The following is a 13,171-nucleotide window of genomic DNA, read 5'->3' on the forward strand; positions in this document are numbered from 1 at the left end:
CAAAGTGTTTTCACTTTGTGTCGCGTGGAAATTGTTTTTCTCCCCGGCTTACCTCCGCTACTTGTGAGCAGTTTTGAGAAATCAACATACTGCAGTTTTGAAGACTCCTATGTATTATAGACTTGAGAAAGGGCTCTTTGATGAGTTGAGAGCAGTGTTGTAGTACTCAAGTCTTGGTTTTTACCACTTTTTGAAGGTCTCGTCTCGGAATCGACTGCATTTTTACTCGGTCTCGGATAAAGAGGACTCAGGATTTTATTTTAAGACCGGTCAAGACCACAACTGCAGCGATATCACTAAATTGCCTGTGCATTGTCTAATTTTTGTGTTAATCATTACTGTGATTGGATGTAAAACTTTATGCTTCAAATGCAACCAATAACTTGACTCATTTCTAACTTGAAATTTGTTACTGTTAACCCCCTCTCCCCGCCCCCCCTTAACGCACACTCCCAAGAAAGTGAATCTTGGAGACAGAAGAAGAAAATCTGGCTGTCTAGCACTGGTCTGGTCTTGACTCTGTCTCGCCGTGCTTTGTTCTTGGTCTTGACTCGGTCTCAACCCCTCAAAGTCTTGATCTTGTCTCAGTCTCGCCCTGCCTTGTTCTTGGTCTTGACTCGGTCTCGCCCTGCCTTGTTCTTGGTCTTGACTCTGTCTCGCCCTGCCTTGTTCTTGGTCTTGACTTGGTCTAGCCCTGCCTTGTTCTTGGTCTTGTCTCAGTCTCGTTCTGCCTTGGTTTTGGTCTCGACTCGGTCTCAACCCCTCAAAGTCTTGATCTTGACACTGTCTCGCCCTGCCTTGTTCTTGGTCTTGACTCGGTCTCGCCCTGACTTGTTCTTATTCTTGACTCAGTCTCACCCTGCCTTGTTCTTGGTCTTGTCTCAGTCTCGCTCTGCCTTGGTTTTGGTCTTGACTCGGTCTCAACCCCTCAAAGTCTTGGTCTTGTCTCGGTCTCGCCCTGCCTTGGTCTTGGCTCGGTCTCAACCCCTCAAAGTCTTGGTCTCGTCTCGGTCTCCATACACCCTGGTCTTGGTGATGACTTGGTCTCGGTTTAGGTGGTCTTGACTACAACACTGGTTGAGAGAGTATGCTTGCCGAGTTGAACTGAGTTCTCTCCAAGTGGGAGTTAACTATAAGAAGTAACCTTGACACAGGCACGCACCTCATTACATAAGCATGATCGCAATTCAACATGTCAGCGTCATGTCATAATAAGCGGCAGAGTCATTTTACTTAAGTGTTACGATGGCTGCAGCACAAACATGCACAGAAAGACATTAAATGCACAGCTTGTTATCAAGAACACTGAATATAGTATTATTGATATATTCTTATTATTCATTTATTATATTTATGTTGTTGAAGATAATCTTCTCATGTTTGATCAGCCTATAAAAAGTGTGTTGCAGCAAAAAGACTTTGCACGAATAATAATCAGACCAGGTGTCACCCTTTTATTTAAATGGTCATTCATGGATGAATTCATGAATATCAAGCAAAATACTTTACATACATACATAGCAAATGAGAGTCCCTCTTTAAAGCCTTTGCAAATCAAGGCTTTTGCACCGTTGTACTTTATGAAATAGGCCGCAAAATAAAAATAAATTAAAAGCCATTACATCAACAGACAGATCAAGCCAGCAATGTTACAGTGTTCCATGTTAGAAAAGGGCCTTAAACGATTTCAGAGACAAGTTTTCTTGTACTATTTAATTGATCCTTTAAAATGGCCTTAAATTCCCCCTATTTGCAGCAGCGGTTGATTGGTGCAATTGACTCAAAATAAACTTCCGGTGTCCATGTTCATTAGAGTTTAGATTCTCGGCCCAAGCCCGAGCCCAACCGGACCTTGTTATTTTCCGCCACATCCTCAGGCCGGGCCGGGCCAGGGCCGGACCCTTGATCAAGCAATTGTTTTTATTTTTTATCCATTACCTTATTATCCTATTTGGGTGGGGAGATAGCTATGCCATAATCAGAAATATTATAAATATATATATAGGCTATATAAGTTTCTAAAATGTTAGGATTTTTGTGCATTGAGTACTTCAACTTTAAATACTTTAAGTACATTTTCCTGATGATACTATACTTTTACTTAAGTAACATTTTCAATGCAGGACTTTTATTTGTTAAAGAGTATTTTCACGATGTGGTATTAGTACTTTTACTTAAAGTAAAAGATCTGAATACTTCTTTCACCAATGACGAATGATGATAAAGAGCAGTTTGTTCTCTCTGAGGACGTGTGTGAGGACGCCGGTCACATACACAAATCAGGATGTGTAAACATCAATAGCTAGAAAAGCACACTATGCCAGTTTAAAAATTTATAAATAACATATTGCTGCTGGGCAAAAATAAACCCTCTCACCTTCAAAATGTCAGGACATGGATAAACAGCCGCACTTTAAGTTTGACCGCTCTGCAATTCTTCTATTTTGTCCTCTGGATTTTGAAAGGGTTTCATGAAACCAGTGGTCCCACGCTGTTTCCAGCCCTCTGAGAACCATATAAAGAAACAGTTAGATGTTGTTATGTTTTTAAAGTGAACATGGTTTTAGCTTCAAGATTTTAAGAGCACAAAAGTACTGGTGGTTATATTGTATGTTTTTTTTTCATACAATCCACCTTCAATTTAATTAACTGCACCTGACGACTGACCTAGTATTTCATATCTGTGAACTGACTTCAGAGCCATTTCTCCATTTATTTAAATCTTATGAGTAGACCTTGCCCACACCTTTCAATCTCTCAATGCACCTCGAATCCTCTTCATGCGCTTGAACAAGAAACATAACCTACTTAAAGTCAATATCCGTGAAAATGAAATACTGAAATTCCACCAACGTCAGAGACCAGAGCATGAAGACTCATAGATGTGATGCCATCAAAAGTAAAATCTGAAGCTTTGTCATTTTTTATTTCCTGAGTGATATTATTAGTTATGAAGCAGAAATCTCACAGAAAATCCTTCTGGATTTCATCTGTTCTGCCTTTAACATCTCTTCTTATTCATCCTGTCTGGTGCAGTTTCAGATATTGCATGTGGATGACTGCAGATTTTATTCCTAGCGTTGGCATAATATTGTTCATATTAAAAAATCTGGCTATTAATCTGCTGTATTTTTACATTAAAAGTGGTATACCAACCTGTGCATTTTAACCATTTTAACTTGTTTTCTACATGCTTGATATATTTGTCTGTCTTGTTTGTGTTTATTGTGGTAACAATGTTTATGCTGCCCTCTTGGCCTGGTCACTCTTGAAAAGGAGACATTGTGTTTCCAGGTGTGTCAACTGCAGCGCCTGGGCAAGAAGGAAACGGGATGAATGAGGACAGAAACGGCAACATAAATATTCCTAATGAAGTCCCATTCACCTTGTCTCACTTCACCATCAATGGAAATGTTCAGTTTAATGTGATTTATAGTCTCGCATTGCCAGACCTTCCTTTACAGCGCTATGGAGGAGGGTCTGGCCAGTCCACACAGCGTTCCGGGATGGGAATGGCTCTGGTTTATTGGCATGTCTTTAAACCAATCACAATCGTCTTGGCTGTTGCTAAGTGCCAGACAGAGCAACGGAGCCGCTGCAAAATAGCCTTGGGAAGGAACTTGTTTTAGTGGAACATGTGTACGTTCAAAAGGTGGTATTAGTCTCGCAACAGGAAACTCAGATTGGACAGATAGTCTAGCTAGCGGTCTGGATTTACCCTGCAGAGATCTGAGGAGCAGTTAACCATAGTCCTCAGAAATCCACCGGAGTTCAGAATTACAACACAAAGAAAGCGGAAGGTAACGGACATCCGGCCGAAAAGAAGGACATCCTGCAGAATTTACGGCGGCAACGGGGCAATCCCGGAAGTGGAACGTCGTGGATATAGACCATGTGAATTTTAACGTTAGGCTACAGAGTTTACGTTGCTATGGACCCAGTGTTCCAACCGTAGAGACGGAACGGACAATTTTCTTCAGCGGAACCAAATAAAATCCTTTTTAAAATCAATATTTTGTGTCAAATTCTTGACTGATTTGGTAAGTAGCCGTCTAATAAGCGGGATACTGTAGAGCCACAGGGTAATGCATCACCATGTCGGGGGTTGTATTCGCTATAATGACCAGCTCACTCTACATTATTCCTTACGTACATAATGTTTACCATGTTCACCATCATCACAATGGCAATGTACAGTCTGTGTCAAATGTTATGGATGCAAAATGACGTAATGCTCCCCATGAGGGAATGTCACATCATTTGACTGTATGGCCATAGCATGTGTAAGACATGCTATCTTAATAGCTGGGTTACGTGGATTTTTTACAAGCATCTCACTAGCACATGGCAACATGCATGGGGAATGAAATGCCCTGTGTCCTTGATTTTACCTTGATTTGTGTTAATTATTGCAGTACATTGTCACGCTGCTACGAAGCATCAATATTCATCACTGATCTTTCCATTCACATCATCCCCTGCTTCTTTTATGAACTTGTTACTGTTGGCTTTACTGTTAATAACATAGCTCTAATGGACCTTTACTCATTTGCCACGGCTCAGCAGCTCTAATTTTATTATTGCAAAATTGTATTATCCACCCACGTAGACATTCTTTTATTGTATTACCACTGATTACTGCAGACTAGTATTCGTCACGTCCTTCACACCCATTCGTGTACCTGTGGTTGCCAGGAGCAATACAGTTTCCCTGGTGTGTTCACTCCCTGTGAGGCTGCGTATTCACTTCAGTCTGGTGTCATTGAATAGGAGCACAGAGCACTGCAGTCTGAGATCAAGCTTCACACTATAATTCTGAACAACTCCCCCAGCTCTGACTTACTATTTAAAACCCCATAACATACAGTTTCCCCCCATTTTACTCTTAAGTAGCTTTGATTTGGGAAACATCTCATTCCATGTAGGACAGTGTCAAAGTAATCTGTATATAACGTTGTTCCATCTTTTCATTGGTGATATATGATGTTTACACTGAGTAATATATTCAGTCCCAAAACTCAATGTTTTTTTTTACGGTGGCAGAAGTCCATCAAGTGAAAATATATATATTTTTTAAATTCAGTCTGATTTGTTTGGCGTCTTTGGATTCTTTGGCATCTCCACTGGTATTTAAAATGAAATTCTGTCAGTTTTGAACAATGTTTATATGCACAGTGTTTGTACAGTAATGATTGACCCACTGGTGAGCCAGTGAGGTTTAGAATGTAGTACTAATGTCCAGGCTTTAATATATGCTGATCCATAATTAAACATTTAATAAATGCTGTTATGGTAGAATCAGCCACATACTGTATGTCTGGTAACATATACAAATATGAATATGATAATTACAAAATGCATTTACAGATACAAAATTATATAATCATCTTTATATCATAGTCACGATTTGAAATAGTTTACATTTTCAAAATCCCAAGAGCTACTTTTTAAATGTGAATTTACATGATTAACAGTTCAGCCAGCAACTTTTGAAAAGGACAACTGCTACAAGCAAATTTACTCGGCAGTCAACTCGGCAGTTGGGGAGTGTAAATGTCGGAATCTTCCAGTTAATCCCAGTTCAGACCAAAGGGGCATTTTATCAGAATACAGTTTAGAAAATCTGTTTAGGAATTTAGGAAATAATGGATAAGATAGAACAACACAATGCAATTCTGCTAAATAATACATCACATTCATTATTAGTTTGTCTTGTTTTCAATTTAAACAATGGATGGATATCCAAATACAATACACATTTTCTATAGGCTCAGTCTGCCACTTTAAAAAATAACTATTCCAGTGCTGGTTCCATCATATCAGAATTTCGGATAGTCATCATGGAAACGTTAATTGGTCATGTGACAAGGGCTGGGAAGATTGGCAGAACAGACAGCCAAATGACAGTACTCTGATCCAATGGAAATCACAATTGTCAGATTGACAGCACTCTAGCCCAATGGATTGGGGCTAGAGTGAGAGCTCTTCTAGCCCCGCCCCTGCACCTTAAGTTGAAAAAACTTGAATTCAAAGCGGAAAAGCACCCAACGTCAACTTCAAAGCAAAATAACGGCGGGCTGAGGCAGTGTTGTATGACTCGGTCCAAGCCACTATGTCTGTTTCCGGTTTACAGAGCCAGAGCTGTGTATGAGCAGGAAATCTTTTTTTCAGCGCGCACACAGAACGGACAGCTGGCGTACCGTGACAGATATTTGCTGAATTTGAGAAAAAGTGTATTGGATTAGAATCCCAGACTCTACCTTGAAGGACATCATATTACTGTTTTAAGCGTATCACCTTGAAAGCTCAAAATCTGAGAAGCTGTGAAGCAGCTCATTCTGTCCATGTGTGAACCTAACGCTAGCTTAAACAGTGCAGAGCTGCCAACTGTATCATTAGCTGAATTACCAACACTCATAACTTGCCAACTACTCTCGCTTTGCCAGACCATCCACACGCTGCGGAGCGGAGGAAGGGTCTGGCTAGTGTTGTGCTTCTAAGGTTCACTCCCAGGTGAGGACTTCTTCACTGTAATAGATAGTAATAACTTCACAGACACAGTAAGTTAAACACACAATAGGCTTCAGCTGAAGGAGAACAACACTTCTTCTTACAGGCTCCGCAGCCTGCCCTATCCAAGTGAGTTCTGATCTCTCTTCCTCTTACCGCCCTTTTTATTGGGGTTCAAACACACACACATACATTATAGGCTACACCCATATGTTGAGGCTCGGGTCAAAAGGGCACGACATGTTCTTTAACCTACTTCAAACCAGTTTTATGATACTTCCCTGCTCGGACCCCCTGTTGCTACATCCTGTTGTTACATCCTGTAATAGATGAAGAGAAGAGATATGTGTGCATGCAATTAAGTGGGAGCAACATATAGGAACTGAAGTATATATAATAAAACTGAAGTATATAAGAATATTTGATGTATTATATTCCACACTAGTCCACACAGCATTCCGGGATGGGAGAAAAAGGTGCTCTGGTTTATTGCCATTTCTTTAAACCAATCACAATCGTCATGGGCGGCGCCAAGGTGATGAATAGTTATGCAACAGAAAACTCAGATTGGACAGATAGTCTAGCTAGCTGTCTGCATTTACCCTGCAGAGATCTGAGGAGCAGTTAACCATAGTCCTCAGAAATTCGTTTAAAATTTCAACACAAAGAAAGCGGAAGGATAGCGGACATCGGCGAAAAGACATGCATCCGGCGAAATTTCCTGCAGCACCGGAGCAATCCCGGAAGTGGAACGTCGTGGATATAGACTACTTGCCGACTAACTGTCATTAAATATACTGTACAACTACTTCTGAATGTCACGATTATATTTGAACATTAGTATAGCACTAATGAAATATATTAAATGGGAGCTAAACGGGTTAGTTTTGCTGTAGAAAACTAGGAGAGTTTGCTTGTTTTCTCTGTCTGACAACATGCATTTTATCTGATGCTGTAGAAAGATTTTGTGATAATACTTGCAAGTTCAATTACAGTTGCAATATCGGTTGGAAAAATTGCAGTTCGATATTTTCCCTAAATTATTTAGGCCTACTCTGTGCTGTATATTTAGGAGACATTTATTATAAAAGGAAGAAAAAAATACATGAATATGGTAATGAAACCCACAAATGTATACAACACACACATGATTCGAGGTACAGCGGCACAGTTTGTACGAACCGATTGCTGTTCCCAGCTCAGTATCAGATTTTCAGATAGAAAAAGCCCCCTGATGTAATAAAACCATCAACCAAACTCAGGTAAAGGTAGAGCTGCAGCGCCCTGGAAATTGGTTTTGATGTTTACTTTTGAATTGGAAATTCTCCAACCATTTTGCATGCAGTCAAGTGTGATTTTTCTTCCTGCACTTCCGCTGATAGCAAAGTGGACTGAATGTGAAGCAGCTCTGATTATTGATGTGTGCTGTCAAGCACGTTCCCTGTCCAAAATGAGACGTCTGACCCATTAATCATTAACAAAGCGGAAGGCGTGGGATGCCTCCGATGAAATGAAACGGGCCGTCCGTTTGCACATTTGTCAACACAGAATACGTGTTCCCATGATTTTTTCTTCCTCCAGTTTCCTATGTTTTTATCTCTATTTTTTGATGAGGCCTTTTTGCATGCAGACAAATGTTTCTTCTTGCACTTTTACTGATAGCTAGATGTAGCCAGGAAGAGAATGTAAAACAGGCTGTAGTATTAATGCGTTTTGTCAGGGAAGTTCTGCATCTAAAATGCAATGTCTGTCCCATTAATCACGAGCACCGTGGAAAGGTGCGGGAAGCCTCGATTGAAATAAACTAGTCCATTTGCATTTTGTCGACATAAATATGTCTACCGCGATGCTGATGATTCTTTATGTTCAGTGTTTTTGATCGTAGTTTTTAGTTTTGTTTTTTTTACAGCAGTTTTACACCACAGCGATACATTTTTTTCTCTATGTAGATGTGAAAATATGAGCCCCATAAGGAGATCAGAGGACAAGGCAGCATGTTTACTGAAGGCTGATTATACACGGCAACAAAATAGCTTACAGTGTGAAAGGATCCTCCAAGGATTTCAGAGATTCCTAACACACCTAGGAGACAGAACTGGTTCCTAGTGCAAACGGTCCTATTCAACTGCATGGCATAAGGACGATCTCTTCGTTTAATTTCTGACAATCTGTATTCAGACAGGATGGATAGCAGATCTGCCACGGTAGTACATCAACAGGGCTGATTTCGTTTTGCTGCACTGAACGATTTCCCTACCAGTGTCAGTCAGATCCACTGAGGGGTTCAGTCTATCTCTGATCTTGCTCCAGATCCACTTCTTCAGTTTTTCCAAAAAAAAAAAAAAACTGTCAAGAAGAACATGAAAAGCATACTGTCCTCTCTAGAGAATGACAGCATTGGTTGTTTGTTCAAACTTAAAAGAACCTATGTTTATGTTCAGTACCATGGCACAGCAGGAAGTGATGCGATATCCTCGTCCAACAGAAATACAGCGTGTCTGGGTCGAGGAGGATGGTACAAAGGGTTTGACTACGACTCAGAAGACCGTGATACACATCCCATCCTTTACCAACACTCAATAATAGTGTCCTTTAACCATGACCACAATTTAATCCGGGAAGTTTTGGTGCCTAAACTTACCCAAAGCCTAGTCTCGCATTGCCAGACCTATCTCCACAGCACTGTGGAGATATGTGTGGTGTAGCCAGACATATCTACAATGCCTATAAAAAGTATTCACCCCCCCTTGGATGTTTCACCCTTTTGTTTCTTTTATACATGAAATCATGGTCAGTATAATTTGGCTTTTTTGACAAAAATTTGCAAAAAAAAAACCCTCTTTAATATCAAAGTGAAAACAGATTTTTACAAACTAATGTCAATTAATTAAAATATATATGGTAAAGAAGATGATTGCATAAATATTCACCCCCTCTAAAGTGACTGACCTAATTCAACAGAAGTCGAGCTAGTTGATGCCAGCAGTATCACAATTAGTGAAATGGAGATCATCTGAGTTCAGCTGGTGTGTGTCAAGTGATTGTAGTATAAAAACACCTGTGTCTGGGAGGTCCAGTCTCTGGTTCATCAGTATTCCTACTACAATTGCAACATGAAGAAAAAAATTACACTCCAAGCAACTCAGAGAAAAGATCATTGTAAAGTACAAGTCAGGAGATGGCTACAAAAAGATTTCCAACTCAGTGGACATCCCACGGAGTTCAGTTAAATCCATCATTCAGAAATGGATGGAGTATCACCAGTCGAAGCTGTATGGTAGAGTGGCAAAGAGAAAGCCACTGTTGAAAAAAGCTCATATGAAATCTCGCCTGGAATTCACCCAAAGGCATGTGCTAGACTCCAAGGTCAATTGGAAGAAGGTTCTTTGGTCTGATGAGACAAAAAATGAGCTTTTTGGCCATCAGACTAGACGCTATGTTTGGCGAACACCAAACACTGCACATCACCACAAACACACCATCTCCACCGTGAAGTACGGTGGTGGCAGCATCATGTTCTGTGGATGCTTCGCAGCAGCAGGCCCTGGAAGGCTTGTAAAGGTAGAGGGCAACATGAATGCAGAAAAATATCGCCAAATCCTGGAGGATAATCTGACTCAGTCTGCAAGACAACTACAACTTGAGAGAAGATTTATTTTCCAGCAAGACAACGACCCCAAGCATACAGCAAAAGCTACACAGAAATGGTTCAAAGACAAGGTGAATGTTCTGGAGTGGCCAAGTCAAAGCCCAGATCTCAATCCAATCGAGAATTTGTGGCTGGACTTGAAAAGAGCTGTTCACGCCCGATCCCCGAGCAACCTGACAGAGCTTGAGCTGTTTTGCAAGGAAGAATGGAGAAAAATAGCAGTGTCCAAATGTGCCAGCCTGATTGAAACATATCCTCACAGACTCAGTGTTGTAATTGCAGCCAAAGGTGCATCTACTAAATACAGAACTGAAGGGGGTGAATATTTATGCAATCATCTTCTTTACCTTACATATTTTTAATGGACATTAGTTTGTAAAAAAAAAAAAAAATCTGTCTTCACTTTGATATTAAAAGAGGTTTTTTTTGCAAATTCTTGTCAAAAAAGCCAAATTATACTGACCATGATTTCATGTATAAAAGAAACAAAAGGGTGAAACATCCAAGGGGGGTGAATACTTTTTATAGGCATTGTATATTCTGGGATAGGAGAGAAAAAAACAAAAAAAAAAAACGCTCTGGTTTGTTTGCATTTCTTTAAACCAATCACAATCGTCTTGGGCGGCGCTAAGCTTTGGACGCAGTGACGGTGGCTCTGAAAGTCACCGGACGACACCATTTTCTAAACACAGCCATACTGAGAGATACAGAGAGAGTTGTGTGGAGCTGATAGTCTTAATCCTCAAAACTCATTTGGCAATGGCTTGAATGTAACGGACGTTCATTAATATCAAAAAGTCACGCACTAAAGCTTTAACTGTTCACACAAAACAGTAACGTGAGCTATTTAAATCAGCTGGATACATGGTTAAACTTAATATGCTCTTACCAGTGTATCGCCGTGTGTACTTCATCCATCCAATCCCCACCCATCGGTCCCAAAACGTCCGAGAGAATAAATGCCATAAACGTGTTCTTTGTAAATCTTTTTGATAGTTTGAGAACAGCAACACACAGAGAGCAGAAGGGAAGGGGACATCTGGTGGCGTCGGATATGAGGCAATTATCCAGACTACCCAAAGCCTAACCACGGGAATGGCAAATAAGTAAAAAAAAAAAAAAAAAAAGCTCATGGTTGGTCTATTTTGTTAAGATATACAACCTTATCAGAAAGATGACTCTAACCCTCCAACTGTCAGCTACAGAGTCAATCAGCCCAGTGACGATAACACTGTATATCTGCAGGGTATTGATATCGTTGTTGATCAATACCAATGATTCGACAATGCTGACCTTTCAAGCTTTCAGAGCTTTCTTTCTAGCCTGTGCTCTGTTCTGGAACAAAGACACCCTGCCCCCAATGATCCCAATCTTTTCTCCCAACCCATACGCCGCTCTACAGTAGAAAGAGGTGCCAGGAGTGAGCGAAATATAAAGATAGGGACGTAACGACACACTCAACACGATTTTAACTTAACGATTCAATTTTCTTAACAGACTAAGCTGCAGACAAATGACTGAAAAATATTCCTTTATTTATATAAACAACATGTGTCCTCGTATCAAAACTGGGGTCCGTTTCAGAAAGCAGGTTTAGTGAAAACTCTGAGTTTGTTAACCCTAAGATGAGGGAAACTCTGGGTTTTCTGTTTCAGAAAGAGAGGTTAATCAAACCTGAGAGAGAGGGGTTACTCCAACCCATTTCAGAAAGAGAGTCAGTTACTATGGTAACTGAGCCTGTGAACCTAACCTGGTCGGGAGCAGGTTTTCTCTCAGTCTCCTCCCTCTGACACAGCGCCCTTTCCTTTCTTCATTCATTCATTCTGTATCAGGCACATTTTAGCGCAGTTTATCTGCATGAATAAAAAAAAAAAAACAGTTTTGGTTTATTAACTATGTTAGGCAGACTATAGTTTTTTTTTTTTTTCTAAAAACATGGCATTTCCTTTTGTCGACGATCCCAGTGATGAAGAAGCTGTATTACTTTGCAGGGAGTTAAATATACGTCGGGAGATGATATTGAGGGCTCGACTATAGATGCATTTTCATTTCCAGATAACTACCTATCATTTTTCTTCCCAGTCTATCAGTTACGTAGCGTACATAACCTTATCCATCCTCATATCACTAACGTCACCCATCGTGGACATGCTCTACATCCCAGCACATTCTTTGTGTCGCATTATGTTTTTTGCAAACGGCAGTTTCCTTTGCAACATTGGCGATGCAGAGCATATTAGTAAAGCCACTGTATAGCAAAGCGCCGTCAGAAGAATGTCATTCGCTCTGAAACGTGTTTTAAACGTTTTTGTAGAGTTCCCTGGACACAAACCAGTAAGAGCCATAAAAAAAAAAAAAAAGATTGTAAATCATAATTCTGTTGGTGCTGCAGCCTCAGAATGGGATTAGTAGTAGTTTACTTTTTCACCCGCAGGATTGCACCTAAATGCAATTATAGGTGTAGCCTACTACCATTCCAGTTTTCACCAGTAACATTATAGGTTACCTGTGATTAAATATGAAATTAATACACTATATTAGAGCTTACGCATTGACTCGAGCAGCAATTTTCTCCCTCACCAATTCTCGCTATTTTACAGCAGCCGCTGTGTTGCTTTTTTAAATACTAAATACATGTTCAAACTCGCTGTATGTGTGCATGAGTATTTCCGCCGACCAGTTTGTTTGTGGTTGTTACCATGGTGAATCGTAGTATCATGGCTCCATTCATGCTGCCTTTTTATTGTGGTGGTGCACGCGCTTAGCTCTGAGTCAACCTACTCTGAGTTGATCGAACCAACTCAAATCAGCTGTTCTAGAACCGAAAACTCAGAGTTTCCCATCTCAGGGTAAATCAACTCAGACATCAGGGTTAGACTCAGAGTTTGTTAAACCTCCTTCCTGAAACGGACACCTGAAGATTAGATTTCTAAAACAAATCCCACATAAAAATAAATTAAAAAAGAATGTCTTGGAAAAAAATGAACTAAGAAGACCGTAGTAATGTCTGAA

General features: G+C 40.3%; 1 protein-coding gene across 2 annotated transcripts in view; it reads right to left on the minus strand.

Annotated features, from left to right (window-relative positions):
- Positions 1 to 13,171, minus strand: part of LOC116041290 (CMP-N-acetylneuraminate-beta-galactosamide-alpha-2,3-sialyltransferase 1-like) — a 102,952-nt gene that overhangs the window by 33,176 nt on the left and 56,605 nt on the right. The window contains exon 1 of one of the 2 annotated variants that reach the window (XM_035993201.1): positions 11,049 to 11,063. The exons of the other annotated variant lie outside the window; for it this stretch is intronic. The gene's annotated coding sequence lies outside the window, so the exon portion shown is untranslated. Of the gene's footprint in view, positions 1 to 11,048; positions 11,064 to 13,171 lie in introns of those variants that run through there. 2 annotated transcript variants of the gene reach the window in all.

Source organism: Sander lucioperca, chromosome 16, assembly GCF_008315115.2.
Source record: "Sander lucioperca isolate FBNREF2018 chromosome 16, SLUC_FBN_1.2, whole genome shotgun sequence".
In the NCBI taxonomy this organism is placed as follows: domain Eukaryota; kingdom Metazoa; phylum Chordata; class Actinopteri; order Perciformes; family Percidae; genus Sander; species Sander lucioperca.